The sequence below is a fragment of the Lissotriton vulgaris genome, unplaced genomic scaffold (genome assembly GCF_964263255.1).
Source record: "Lissotriton vulgaris unplaced genomic scaffold, aLisVul1.2 SCAFFOLD_1424, whole genome shotgun sequence".
NCBI classification, from domain to species: domain Eukaryota; kingdom Metazoa; phylum Chordata; class Amphibia; order Caudata; family Salamandridae; genus Lissotriton; species Lissotriton vulgaris.
Genome location: NW_028252076.1, coordinates 264,117 through 277,010, shown reverse-complemented (window position 1 = coordinate 277,010; position 12,894 = coordinate 264,117). Strand labels below are relative to the sequence as shown.

At 44.4% G+C, this 12,894-nt stretch overlaps 1 protein-coding gene across 1 annotated transcript in view; it reads left to right on the top strand.

Moving 5' to 3' along the window:
- Positions 1–12,894, top strand: part of LOC147662684 (ATP-dependent chromatin remodeler CHD2-like) — a gene marked incomplete at its 3' end in the record, with an annotated part of 564,171 nt that overhangs the window by 342,332 nt on the left and 208,945 nt on the right. The gene's annotated exons all lie outside the window — the stretch shown is intronic.

Sequence of the window (12,894 nt, the reverse complement as noted above, 5' to 3'; positions counted from 1 at the left end):
GAGACGGGCGTTTTCAATAAAAGATATTATTTATTGAGCAGTCTTCTTTCTCATGCAAGAGAAATGAATTGCCACAATTGCAAGACTTGTTATTATAAAAAGTGTGTACAGTAAAAAGGAGTATTACGAAATAAAACTGTAAAAGCATTGATATGGTTTCTTAGCCATAAGATAGTTAAAATGAATAAAATATATACATTCATATATACATTGGCTAACGACCTCAACTGGTGCTTCTAACTACGCCTACCCCGGTGTACCTGACCTAAGCCTAATACGTGGGAGGGAGTAAGTAAGTAGCAGTTTAAGGTAAGTTGGTTTTGCCAAGAGTTTGATTCAAGAATTCTCTCTAAGGGTTTAGTCAGCACCGTACCTCTGGAATAGAATGCAGAAGGTCTGATATCTCTTTCTCAGGACCCGATATCCCAGTCACTCGCAAGGGTAGGCTGGAAACGCCGGAGCTGGATTTTCTCGGCAGAAGAAAAGACAGCGTCAAGGAGGAGAGGCAGCGTCCGTGGGCTTCTTGCATCTGCTGGGCTCTCTGCAAGGGGACAGCTGTTCTGCTCCTGTATTCACCACCACCGTGTGCTTGCTTAAGGCAACGTTGGTATATTTATACCTGAAAGGAGCCGAGTTTGACATAAGTTTTTGGACATAAGACGTCAATAAAGATGTCACTAAGAACTGGTCGTTCTTACAGTGCTCGCAGGAGTTCTATTACTAATCAAAACAAAGCAAGCAGGGCTTTCCCAGGTTGCTGGGGGTTTGGTATGTCGAAAGAACTCGGTGTGCTATCTAGGAATCTAAGGAAGTGGCTTCTGCTGTGTCATGGACTGCAGAGGCGAGTTACTGAAATATGGCTCTGATTATTATGCCATTATAGGGATATGTATTGATTATAGCCGTATAGGGGCATGAGGTCACAATATTGATCGGGGTCCTAGAAAACACATCACCCACTCCACGAATTTATGTCCATCAATTACTAAAAACCTAAGCAATAAGATGCACGTGTATTCCTACCCACCCCAAAATACATTTTGCATTTGAAATGGTGTACATGAAATACATGAAAATGATAATAGGTACTGTACGTTTTTAAGCAGAGTAATCATTCAAAAAAAATTTGCATATATATTCAGTTGAACGATTTTGCGATAAATTACACATGAAACGTCTCTCAATACAGAAAAGACTATTTCATCACATATAAATACAATTGCTGTAAAATGTGCTAGAGGCTGAGGTAATATTTTGTCTCTAGATCTAATAAAAATAGAAGCTCTGTTCTTTATGAATAGTTCTACTTTAAGCAAAGTACGTGTGCCAGTAAAAAGGTAAATATTTTGGACAAAATAATTTCATGGTGAGCGGGGCAAAAATAGTTCCAAACACTTTTCAGTAGCTTTTGTTTCTCAAAGCTGAAGGCCGAATTCAGCGTTCATGAGAACGCTGTGTGCCGGATTGTTTTCCAAAAAGTTATTGTTTCTGTTCAGGGGAGAACATCACTTCAGACAGGCTCGCAAAGAATTGGTCTACATATTCAGGTGACAGTTCGACCAAGTTTGATAATGCTGTAACTTGGCAGTTGTGAGAATGATTGCTATCATCGATTTCAGGAACAGCAATGCTCACAGAAGGTCGTACCTGGGTGATGTTGCTTTCATTTCTTGCTTCACTTCCACCACCTAATCGTAGTGCAGGAGTCTCAACAAATGCCGTCATCAGGATTGGTAACCGCTGGGGACAACACGATGCGTGAGCCGTTACTGGACTTCGCAAAGTATCGACATCCATTGGTACTGCTGATTGTAGTGCAAGACAGGTGTCTAACACGCATTCCTCTCCGCATAGCATACATCGAAGCACAGGTAAGATGCAGGTCTGCCATATAGGTCTGAATGAAAGAAACCAGGTCATATTTAGATTAAGCATGGGTGGAAAATCCGTTCCGCTCGCGGATTTTGTGGATTTTCGGTAAATTCGCAATCCGCGAACTCTTGCGAATTTACCGAAAATCCGCAAATTCGCACGCAGCGGATTTTTTTTCTTGGTGATACAATATTGCGGCGTGCGGCGTTCACTTATCGTCATTCAGCGTTTGCCGAGTTGTTTTTCTCGATATTTTGCTAATGCTGCGCCATTTTGGATCTTGCTGCAGGATCCCGCTGGAGTTTGGCGACGCATCGCGAGAGTTTGCAATTGCGAACATGTAGGTGCAGCCGGCAGCAACAATCTCGCACTCGCGAAATTACAAAATTTGCAATTCTGCACAAGAAATCCACTAGCAAGCGGCATAGACCTTTTTTGGATTTGAGGCCTTTTGACTTTCTTTGGATCACTTTTGGATTACAAATCAACTTTCACAAGTAAGTTTGTTTGGGGCATTACAGTTGCTGCTCTGCAGAAAAATGAGTTTTGCAAAACTGAAAGCACTCAGCAGGTGCAAAAGTTCAAACTCATCATTAGTAATAGTAACCATTCCCTGTAGTGCTTCCTGACTGGGGCCCCTCCAGAGTTCAGTTGCTAGGTGCAACAATTCTATGACCCTGCTCTGACCCTCACAGCAGGCTCATAGAATAGCTACAAGTAAGCCACAAAGGTCCTGGAAAAAAAATTGCACTGCAACAGAAAGCAAATTACAGTTAAGGAAGCAGGTGCCAGACTGGAATTTTAAAACAGTGACACATTAATAAATCAACCCCAAATTAATTCATGTCAGTTGAAGCAGGGCAGGTGTGCTTGCTTTTCCCCCCCATAATCTACAGTGATGAACCAGAGGGTGGCATTGATGTACCAGAGGGTGGCATGAGTGAAACAGAGGGTGGCAGTGGTGAAACAGAGGGTGCTGTGAACCTGTGCTGGTGAACCAGACGTAGAAACAACATAGTCGCGACCGTTGCGAGCCGACAAGTAAGTTCGCAATTGCGAACTGGTACAAAACCCTTTCGAACTGGCAGAAACCCTTGCGAACACAAAAAAAAATTCGCGAGAATTCACGGATTTTACAGATTGCGAGTTCGCAAATACGCAAATAAGCGAACGCCAGATTCGCAAAATTCGCCCATGCTTAATTCAGATCTCTTAGCCGGGCTAGTCCAAGGACTTTAGTTATGCGGTCCCGGTAGCGTATTGCTAGGATCGTTTCTTCCATCCTTGATGGAGTCATGTCTGCGTTTTGGTTTGTCATATCTAAGCTGGAGGGTCAAAAATAAAATCCCTGCTACGAGTCCCAAAAGTAGTGGTAGGCCGCCAAAGATCGAATGGACAAAATTGGGAAAGATGCCCAGGACTGCTTCGAATGGTGTTAACAGTCCCGAAAAAATTGTCTTAACTCCTTCGCTGCGGCGGCTATTCCGCCGCAGCGCTAACGGTCGCGGGCGGGCGTGCGGCTCACCTGCGCTGGTGACAGAACCGTTCCGTCACGGCTTGCGGGTGAGCTGTGCTTGTGACGGAAAGGTTCCGTCACGGCCCCGCCCGCTTAATGAAACCCGCCGCGCAGGTGCGAAATCAGCGCCGCGGAGGCGCGGCGGCCGGGACGTGACAGAACCGTTCCATCATGAGCACAGCCCAGTAGCGTCGAACGGGTTAAATACATTCGAGATACCACTGGCATTCGACATATTTAGGATTTGGCTGAGCATTTCTGTGAAATGCACCGGGCAATTTGTTGATAAAAGTGTATGTATCTCTGCAGTTGTCCTTGCAACTTGGAGATCATACGTCTCTTTTGATGACGTGATGGACACTGTTGTCTGCAAAGGCACAGACTTCATTCTGCTTAAAGTATCAATTCGTATAGAAGAGATATTCAAAGGAGGCCAAATCGGAGCCACTGAGCCTCCAGGGCCATTTGGATACAATGCCTGCATACAGCAAGTAACCATGGAGCTGACGCTTAAGAGATATGCTTTCCCTGGCACCAAGCCACAACAGCTGTGATCCGTTATTAGAACGTAACTCCCGTTAGAAAGTTGCCTAAAGAATGGCTCTATCTGTGTTGCAGGTGTGCCGTGCTGGTGGCATGAAAGGCTATTCGAAGTACCCTCACAGGCCCCATGCAAGTTAATACCTTGGCACAAAAGTATACCGCCTAGTGATTGTTTACACTCATTACCACTAAGAAATACATTTTTGTTGTTGTCACTATAACATGTAGGTGTACAAGGTAATTTCCATGATTAACCACTTTTTCCAATCTGGATGTGTTCTGTTTTCATTTAAGATATGGGATACGTCTACTTCAATATCTGTGGTTGCATTATCAGGTATTGGCTTTGGAATAGACGGTTTGTTAAGGTCTTTAATCTTGGCTAGTGCAAGACAGGTTGTTTGTTGAATTGTGTCATTCAAGAACATTATTTGTTCTGGGATCATGCAGGCTCAAAATAATGCTTCTAGGCCTTGTACCTGCCAATCTTTTGTACCCCAGATGGTTTTTGTTTAAATGTTATTCTTCCAGAAATCAAAACCAAATGTAATCATTTTTTCATAAAATGCTTCTGAATAGATCAATTTAGTATTTGTCAGCATGGTTTTTGTCCCTGTTTTATCTAACAGTTTATAATAAAATGTTTCTGCATTACTTGTGTTAAACCCTGAGAAGTATTGGAATTTTTCATAGAATGTTTTTGAACTGCTTTTAGGTGGAGTAGCACAATGTTCCCATTGGTTATATCTAAAAACATTTCTAGGTTGAGCAGATTTATGTAAATAGTGGTCTGCATAATAGGTAAAACAGAACATCTGTTCATAATTAGATGAACCTTGCAAATACTCCTGTTCTGTAAATTGTGCTGACAAAACTAAATCTGACATCATATTAATTATACTTTCAAAATCCCAATCATCAGAGAATGTACTTGGTTTTACAAAGTCACTTAATGAAACCTTAAACTGATGAGGATATTTCAAGAGCTCGACCGGGCCATATATTTCGTAGTCAGTTTTGTCCCAAACTACCCCGCCGGGTATTGGAATGACTGTGACATTCACTGATGATAGTTCTCTTTTCTCGATGCGAGATGATTTGTGAGGCTTCAGAACTAAGTTGATGTTCTGACTTGCTGTGTCCATTGTACTGTAATAAATGTTCCTAAAATTAAAACTAACATTGGGCATAGTAGGAGTATAAGTACCCCTGATACAATCCAATGCTCAATCAATGGTGCATTTAGATATGCTTCTGTGAGTTGATGAAAAAGTTCTGTTGCTTTTTCTTTAAAAGTCTTTGTTGCTGGCATCACTTCAGATTCGCTTTGACCTTCAGAAAAGTTATCGAAATTGATGAAGTAGCCAGATGCGTTCTGTCGATTGTTTGAATTGTTTTCTCAATTTGCCTTTCATTAGCACATTCTGATGCTACATCATTGTAGACTGGTGTTTCATGACGAACTGTTTCAATTTGGGTTTCAAGAGGCACAAGTTCCATGGCATTTCTGCATAGTCCTTTTTTTATTCACTGCAGGTTTATCAAATGTGATTAGTCTTTCAGTTTGAACCTCTTGGATACTAGCAAATTTGGGTATTCCGTTACTTCTTGGGAGTCCACTGGGCCTACTATTTATTATAGGCCACATGATTGTGGTTTTACCAGGTCGATGGATACAACTCTGTTCTCCTTTTTACCAGCAAGGGGCGGTAGTACTACTGATCTTGTTCCGTTGTTTGCTAAGACAGGTACTGCTTTTCTGTAAGAAGGCCCAAATTCCTTCTTCACCGCTATTTTCTCTCTGACCAGATCCCCAATCTTTGGAATCCAGACAGGTCCTGCTGGGACAGGTGGTGTGTCTTCAGTGGTGGTTGGCTGTTGCTTTAACTTTATGTTGATCAGGGCTTTTCTTGTTTCATTTAAGTCCTGTAAAACAGCCAAACGATCTTTGAAGTCAGTCTTTTTTCTTATCTTCTACCACTGAAGCAAGACTATCTAAGTCCTGAACATACATTCTAGTTCCGAACAATAGTTCGTACGGGCTGAAACCTTTTAGAGAATTTCTTGGCAAGTTGTTAAGACTACGTTGGACACTTGTTAAAAGCTGGACCCACCCATCACCCGAACCTAATACCTTTGCCGTTATAGATTGCTTTATGTCTCGGTTTTTTCTCTCCACTACCCCGTTTCCCTCAGGATGGAAAGGACAAGAGAACCGCAATCCAATGCCCATGCTGGTCATGGCCTCCTTATAAGCTCGAGAGCTAAAAGCAGGACCCTGGTCAGAATGAAGCATGGCAATTGCGTATGTGCCGATAAAGACTCGCAAATCTTTTATAACAGTTCTGGCGTCAGCCGAGCACTGGAGCCACATTTTTAAGTGAATGTAGTCTTAAAAAGAATAGGACGCTGGATTTCATGGCCATGGCATTACTCCGGTTGACTCGTTACTGCGGTCTCTGTCGCAGTCTGGACAGCTCTTTACAAATTTATAATGGTGCAGGCTCATCCCCGGCCACCAATATTCTGATTGTAATTCTGTCAGAGATTCCTTCATCTGTTTGTGCCTCGGACCTTCACCCATGTGTGCGTCTGCTATTAATAAGATTCTCCGGTTCGTGTTTGGGATTACCCTATCCCCCACTCCAGGGATTCGAGCAAAAGAAACAGAGTTTGCATCAATTATGTATGTATAATTGAGTGGATAGTTCACAGGTAGTGCTGCACAGTTGTCTTTTGAAGACGTTTTTACCGCCAGCATGGTTTCCCCGTCTATGTATTTTTCTGAACGCTTTTTTGTGGCTACGGAAGCTGGTTTAGTTGCTTCCGCTGTGGCTGTATTAGCCAATGAATTCCCTGCAATGTGAACGCCATCACGTTGATGACTCAGAGTGTGTATCACGTGAGTCTTTTGTAGTTCTTTCTGTAAAAGAACTACTTGTTTCCAAAGCATTTTATGCTTGATTGTGGCACCTGTGTCATCTTTGTAATCATTTTGAACCCAGTTCTGCAACTCATTATTGTAAGAATTGACGCAAAAATGCAAAGCGCACACGATTAGTGTCGGGAATTCACGTTCGGCATTTTCAAGCGCCATCTTTAAAGATCTGATTTCAGCTCGCTGAGCCGAACATTTTCTCAGTGATTCAGTTTTTGTTATTTTCGGTCTGAATTTACCGCAGAGCCAGCGACCTTTAACAATCGCGCAGGCTGCATTGTAGGTTTTATCATCTACATTGTAATGGTGTACAAATCTGTCTGTATAGATTGTACAAGAGTACTGTTCAAGGGGCAGAATTTCGATAGGCAGAGGATATTCTTTTTCATATTTTAAATCATTCAGTTTTTTCATATTCGGGATAAAATAGTATGTCACGTCTTCTGCAGCAAGAGAATTTTCCCACTGTATCCATTTCGGATCTAGTGCCACTGTTTTTAGATTTACTGGCCTGAATAGCGCCTCAAAGGCTGATTCTGCTGTGTAAACAGTTATTCTTTTGCCTTGGGCTAGGGCTCGTTCTCTTGCTATAGCAGTTTGAGCTGCCTGTACAGTGTTCTCTGTAAGACTGAATGTTTTTTCTGTTTGTGTGTACAAATGTGATTTATAAGCTATTGGTACCGTTTCTCCCTCATTAGAGGTCAGGTACCTGAATCCGTGTCTTCCTGGGATGATCCGGATTACAAGGTTGCGTGTATTGTCACGTGTTTCTAATTTTGTTTTAGCTAACATGTCTGTTTGTAGTGATCTCAAAATTTCTGTGTGTTTTTGAGTCCAGTTGATTGGTTTAAAATCAGGTTTTATTAATTCGTAGAGAGGTTTAACCCTCTCTGCATAGTTTAGAATGTAAGTTCTTCCGAAATTCAGGACGCCTAGAATCGATTGTAAGTTCTTCAGCGTTGTCGGGGCTTGGAGTACAGCGCATTTCTCTAAGAAGTTGTCTGTTAGGCTTTTCCCTTCACTTGATAATTCGTATTCTAAAAATAGGACTGTTAGATGGGCAATTCGTGACTTTTTAAAGTTGAATTTGTAACCCTCTGCTGCGAACCCTAGTATTATGGTGTTCACTCTTTTCAAGTGAGTATCCAAGTCGTCGTCAGTGAGATAGATGTCATCGACATAAGATAATGCCTCATCATCATACATTTGTAGTAACTCTGTTACTCTGTCTGAGAATAGTCCTAGGCTGTTCTTTAGTCCCTGTGGGAGCCTACAGAAATTTTTCTGTGACCCCAATATTGAGAAAGCGGTCAAGTACCTGCTTTCTGGTGCAATATTTTGGCAAAAGAACCCATTAGATATGTCTAATGTTGTTTTGTATTTTTTGCGAACTATGTTATTCATTAGTGCCGCACTGTGCGAATTTTGTACCGCAAATGTTTTGCAACATGAGTTAAGGTGTCTGTAGTCCAAGACTAGACGATACGAATCGTCCGGTTTGGAGACAGGAAACAAATCATTGTTCATTTGAGAGGTGCATGTTTGAATTACCCCTTGGTATTCAAGTTGATCTATCTCCCTGACTTGTTTTTTAGCTTCTTGCTTAATTGGGTACTGCCTTTGTGCAGTTGGTTGACATTTTAACTGGATTTTGTCCAGGAGAGTCCTCATCCCATCCTACATGATTCTTATATAATGCAGGTGCCTGGGCTACTGCCCAATTCCTTGCATATATATATTTAGTGTGAATTGGAATGTGATTTGAGAAGGCAGGCATAATCATTTCTTCGCCATGAGGGTACTCCCTGACAAACTCTGGGGGCCAATCTTTCTCGGCTAACAGGATGTCATAGCCTTTTGAGAGGTTATCCCAAAATAGACCCCTTATTTTCCTAGTCTTATCTCCCTCTATACGGTATCTGCAGTTCCTACTTGAATGTATTCATTTGTGTCCACTGTCTCCAGATGACTCCTCAGGATCTTGCGAGCTATGCTGATTTCTGCTGCACTGTCTAGCATTGTCTGTGCCCACTCTCCGTTTTTCAGCTGTGTCCTCAGTATTCTCGGCATGTTCGATTACTCTAATACTGGCTACCTTCTTTTTTGGAAATTGTAATTTTTTACTTTGAGCAGGTTCCTTGTCTTTGGACTTGTTGTGCTCTTCCCTTGGATCTGACCGTCCTCTTCTTTCCGATTTCTGCGAAAAAGATCGAGAGGGACGTGTATCAATACTTTGATATCTATCAGGTTTTTCAAGTTATCCCTATTTCTAAGGTTATATCTTTTCTCAGAGGGCTCCCTCTGGGGAGACTGGTGTTCTCGATTTTGAGTTCTTTCTCTCCGCCGAGGAGACCTTCCACTGGACTGGAAAACTTTTTCTTTTGGAGTTGATTGTTTATTTCCACCCCAGCTCTTTTTAGGAGTGTTTAGATTATTTTTAATAAATAATTTTTCAGGATTTTCAAGTAGTTGGGGTTTTACTGGTTTCCCACCCAAACTATCTCTACCTAATTCTTCATAGCATTTTTCTATTATTCTGGCAAGCTCAATTGGTTGATCTGTTATATCTGTTTCTTTCAATTTCTGGCGGATCGCCACAGATGCTGCTTCTCCTTTTATGTTGGCTAGTAATATAGCCGAGACCTGCTTGAAGTCTTTCAGTAATTTCATACCAAGAGTTAAAGCAGGTTCTGGACCGTATTCATTCTGAATTTGTTGTAGCACATCTGGTATTACCGCCATGGACGAAACACCATGCGTTTTTGTGTAAATGGAGCAAAGACTGTACCCCAAGTGTCACAGTCCTCCACAAGTGGTGCGACCCCCATTGGAAGGCAGACAGTCAGAATTCTGTGTTTCTCAATAGGGGTAGTATTCGGGAATGCTGACTCTATTTGAGTAATTTTCTGTGCTAACTAGAAAGGGATTTGTTCCCGTTTTGCGAGAGTTTTTCTAAGACATGATTGTATGTTCTGTGGTGTTATTTTATTTGTGTTCCCCTGATGAGGGGTTAGCTGTGGAATATTAACAGCTGTTTGGACTGTTGCAGCCCGCATTACATATTGGACTAACTGTCTGTGTATTTTAATTAATAATTTTAGCTGTGCTAAAAGTTCTTCTTTTGACATTTTTTCAATGTCTGGATGTGGTGTGTAGCTGGCTAGAACCGGCCACGTTGCTCCTGGTCTACCTAGTGGACCGAGCCTGGTAATGTGATCATTATGTTTTAGGGCGCCTTTAAACCAGAGCAGGTGCTCTTGGTATTTTAATGGGATTTCAATCTCCTCGAAAGGAGCATACTCTTCCGGTGGTTCCTCTATTTTGTAATAGTGAAACTCGTGTGTTGTAGCGTTTGCCGCTGGAAAGTTTATCCAAGAATAGAATACCTCTGTCTGCCGATATTCGTGTGCCTCTATCACGAAAATGACTGTACCACCTCGTGCTGTCAGTCCGTTTTCTATACGTTTTTAAGTTATAGTCTTTCTTATGTTTGCCGGAATGAGGATTGCATTCTGGTCCTTCTGTAGTTGATTTGCTAATATAGCAGCATCCCTTTCCTCATCACTATTTGGCATTTTACTGTCAGAAAGGTTTTCAAGGAAACAAAGATTAGGTGCACAATATTTTGGAACACTGTATCCTTCGTTGACTAAACCAGAAACTCTACATAGGAATCTCTTCCTACTAAGTTCCGGCGGATTTTAACCTTTCACCCACTCCAGACGTCTATTGGAGTATTTACGGGAAAAAGGGTCTGTGTGAAAAGCACGACTGAGTTACTCTAACGTCTTGCGTTAGTTTTATCGCCTTACCAAACATTGGGCGCCATGTAGTGTAGTTCCTATTTTTCCTATAGGCCCTGCACATTGGAATAACATAAACAGCAGTGTAGACGTAGGACTGAGGTCTTCTAGGTCTCTACCGACTATGTTAGACTTAATTTAGGTTTGCGCCAGCTAGCTCAGAGGTCACTGGAAACTTGCTTGACTGAATAGGAAGTGATCAGCTTCCCTGACTCAGACAAGAAGGGATTCAGCTTCCGACAACCGCATAAACATGACAAGCCAGAAGATGGAGGGACTGGTGTGCTCGTGCCACATGGAGCGATCTGTTTTCAATTATCGCGCCCGTGTCTGGGCAGGATAATTGAAAACAGATGTGGCCTGTGCGGGTAACCGCAAGCAATAGGCCGTTGTCGGAGCAAAGGCAGGACATGCACCCGCCTTTGCCCAATTGCGTGCTGTCTTTCTTAGAAAGACGCACGCAAAGCCCAATAGCCTGGGTGAAAAACAAAAGCACATGCACAACCGTGTGGTGAGCTTTCTGAAGCCCATTACTAAAAGTCTTGCAAGCAGCGCATGCGCGCTGCGCTAGGCTCGACCTAAAAAGGACTGGTCTGGTGTGCTGGGCCTACCTTCCCTATCCCTTCCCTCCCAATTCCTCTTTCTACCAACCCCTAAAGTGCAAGCCACGCATGCGTGCCCCACTTTGCTACGGTCTAAAGCCTCTCCTCTATCCCCTCTATCCCCCCTTCTTCCTCATCGTCGCTCCACTCCAACCCCGCAGGGCCCCCAGCCCTGGCCCAACTGAGCCCTGCCCGACCCCCAATGTCCCCTTACCCATACCCCACCCCTCCCCCCTGCTGGCCCCCACACCCCTCTGCCCCAAATCCAGTGTCCCCCCCTTGCGCCATGTAAGCATCCAACTGGCCCACCCTATCTAAACCCTTCACCTCCTCATTCCAGAAGGTGAAAATGTCCAGGCCCTCCTAATCCCCGCTACCTGCTGCTCATCAGGCAAACAATTGTCGTCCTCCTCTAATAACCAGGTGCCCTCGGCCCCTCCGCCCTCCTCCCCTCACGCCCTGCCACCCCCTCCCCTCAGCCCTGGCCACCCCAGGGAAAACCTTTACGTCTCCCCAAGCCCCTCCCACGTCTACTGCCTCCCCCACCCTCCCAGCAGGGGACGCCCAGGATCCCAGCGCCATGCCCCCTGTACCGTCTGTCAGTAGCCCCATATGGCCTGCATGCCCGCCCAAACCTGGAGCTTCCCCGATCAGCACGCCTCCATCAAGGGGGGCTGCAAAGCCCATAACCCAATTTTTACTCTTTTTCCCTCCCTGCTTGGCCTTGCACCCCTCGCGGTCCCAGGGTCCCTTTCCCGTCCCTCCCCCGCGTTCTCCTAACTCCCTGGGACCCGACCGAGGAGCTACATGGGGACGCACTCCTCCGGCGGGCCCAGCCCCCATTCAATCCCGCCGAAGCCTCTTCCAAAGCGTGAGACTCCGGTTTATTTTGGACAAACGGGCTTCCCTCCCAACATAGGAGCGACCCCGGATCTTGGGAGACCCGGCCGGGGAGACGCTCGACATGCTCCTCCTACGGGCCCCGCCCACCACATTTCCGCCGCAGCCTCCCCGCTCTCACAATGCTGCGATGCAGCCATGACCAAAGGGGCCGCACTTTCATGACACACGTGGCCCCAGTCACTCACCTCACCTCATCCTTTCACGACGGTGGCCGCCACCCCCGCAGATGCCCGCTTCGCAGGGCTTATGCTCCCTGAGGCCTCTGGAGCTCAATCCGGCCGGCCTCACTCAAAAGCTGCACCGCCTCTAACACGTGATAATCTTCTCCTGCCATATTCAAAACTACCTGCCAGTTAAGGTATACAAACCACAATGCACATGCTAAACTCCCAAAATCTCTAAGCTACCAGTAACACTCCCAGCCACCTGGTCACCAACCTTAAAAATGGTGGCTGGGAGCCCGGCTGATACCCAGTTATATGTCTACAACATTAATTGGGCTACAATTGGGCTAATCCCAATGAACAAAATGGCCGGTACCAGCCAGCCTCTCCCCCTCCCAATCTGCCCGGGGGGAGACCTCACAGGGTTCGGCTGCCCCCAACCCCCCTTGTAGCACATGCTAGGATAGGAATTCTAGAGACGAGTTGCATGCATATTTTTGGGTGGCAATAATTCCGTAGGAAGGAAGATTCCTTCAGAGGAAAACAAAGTCAA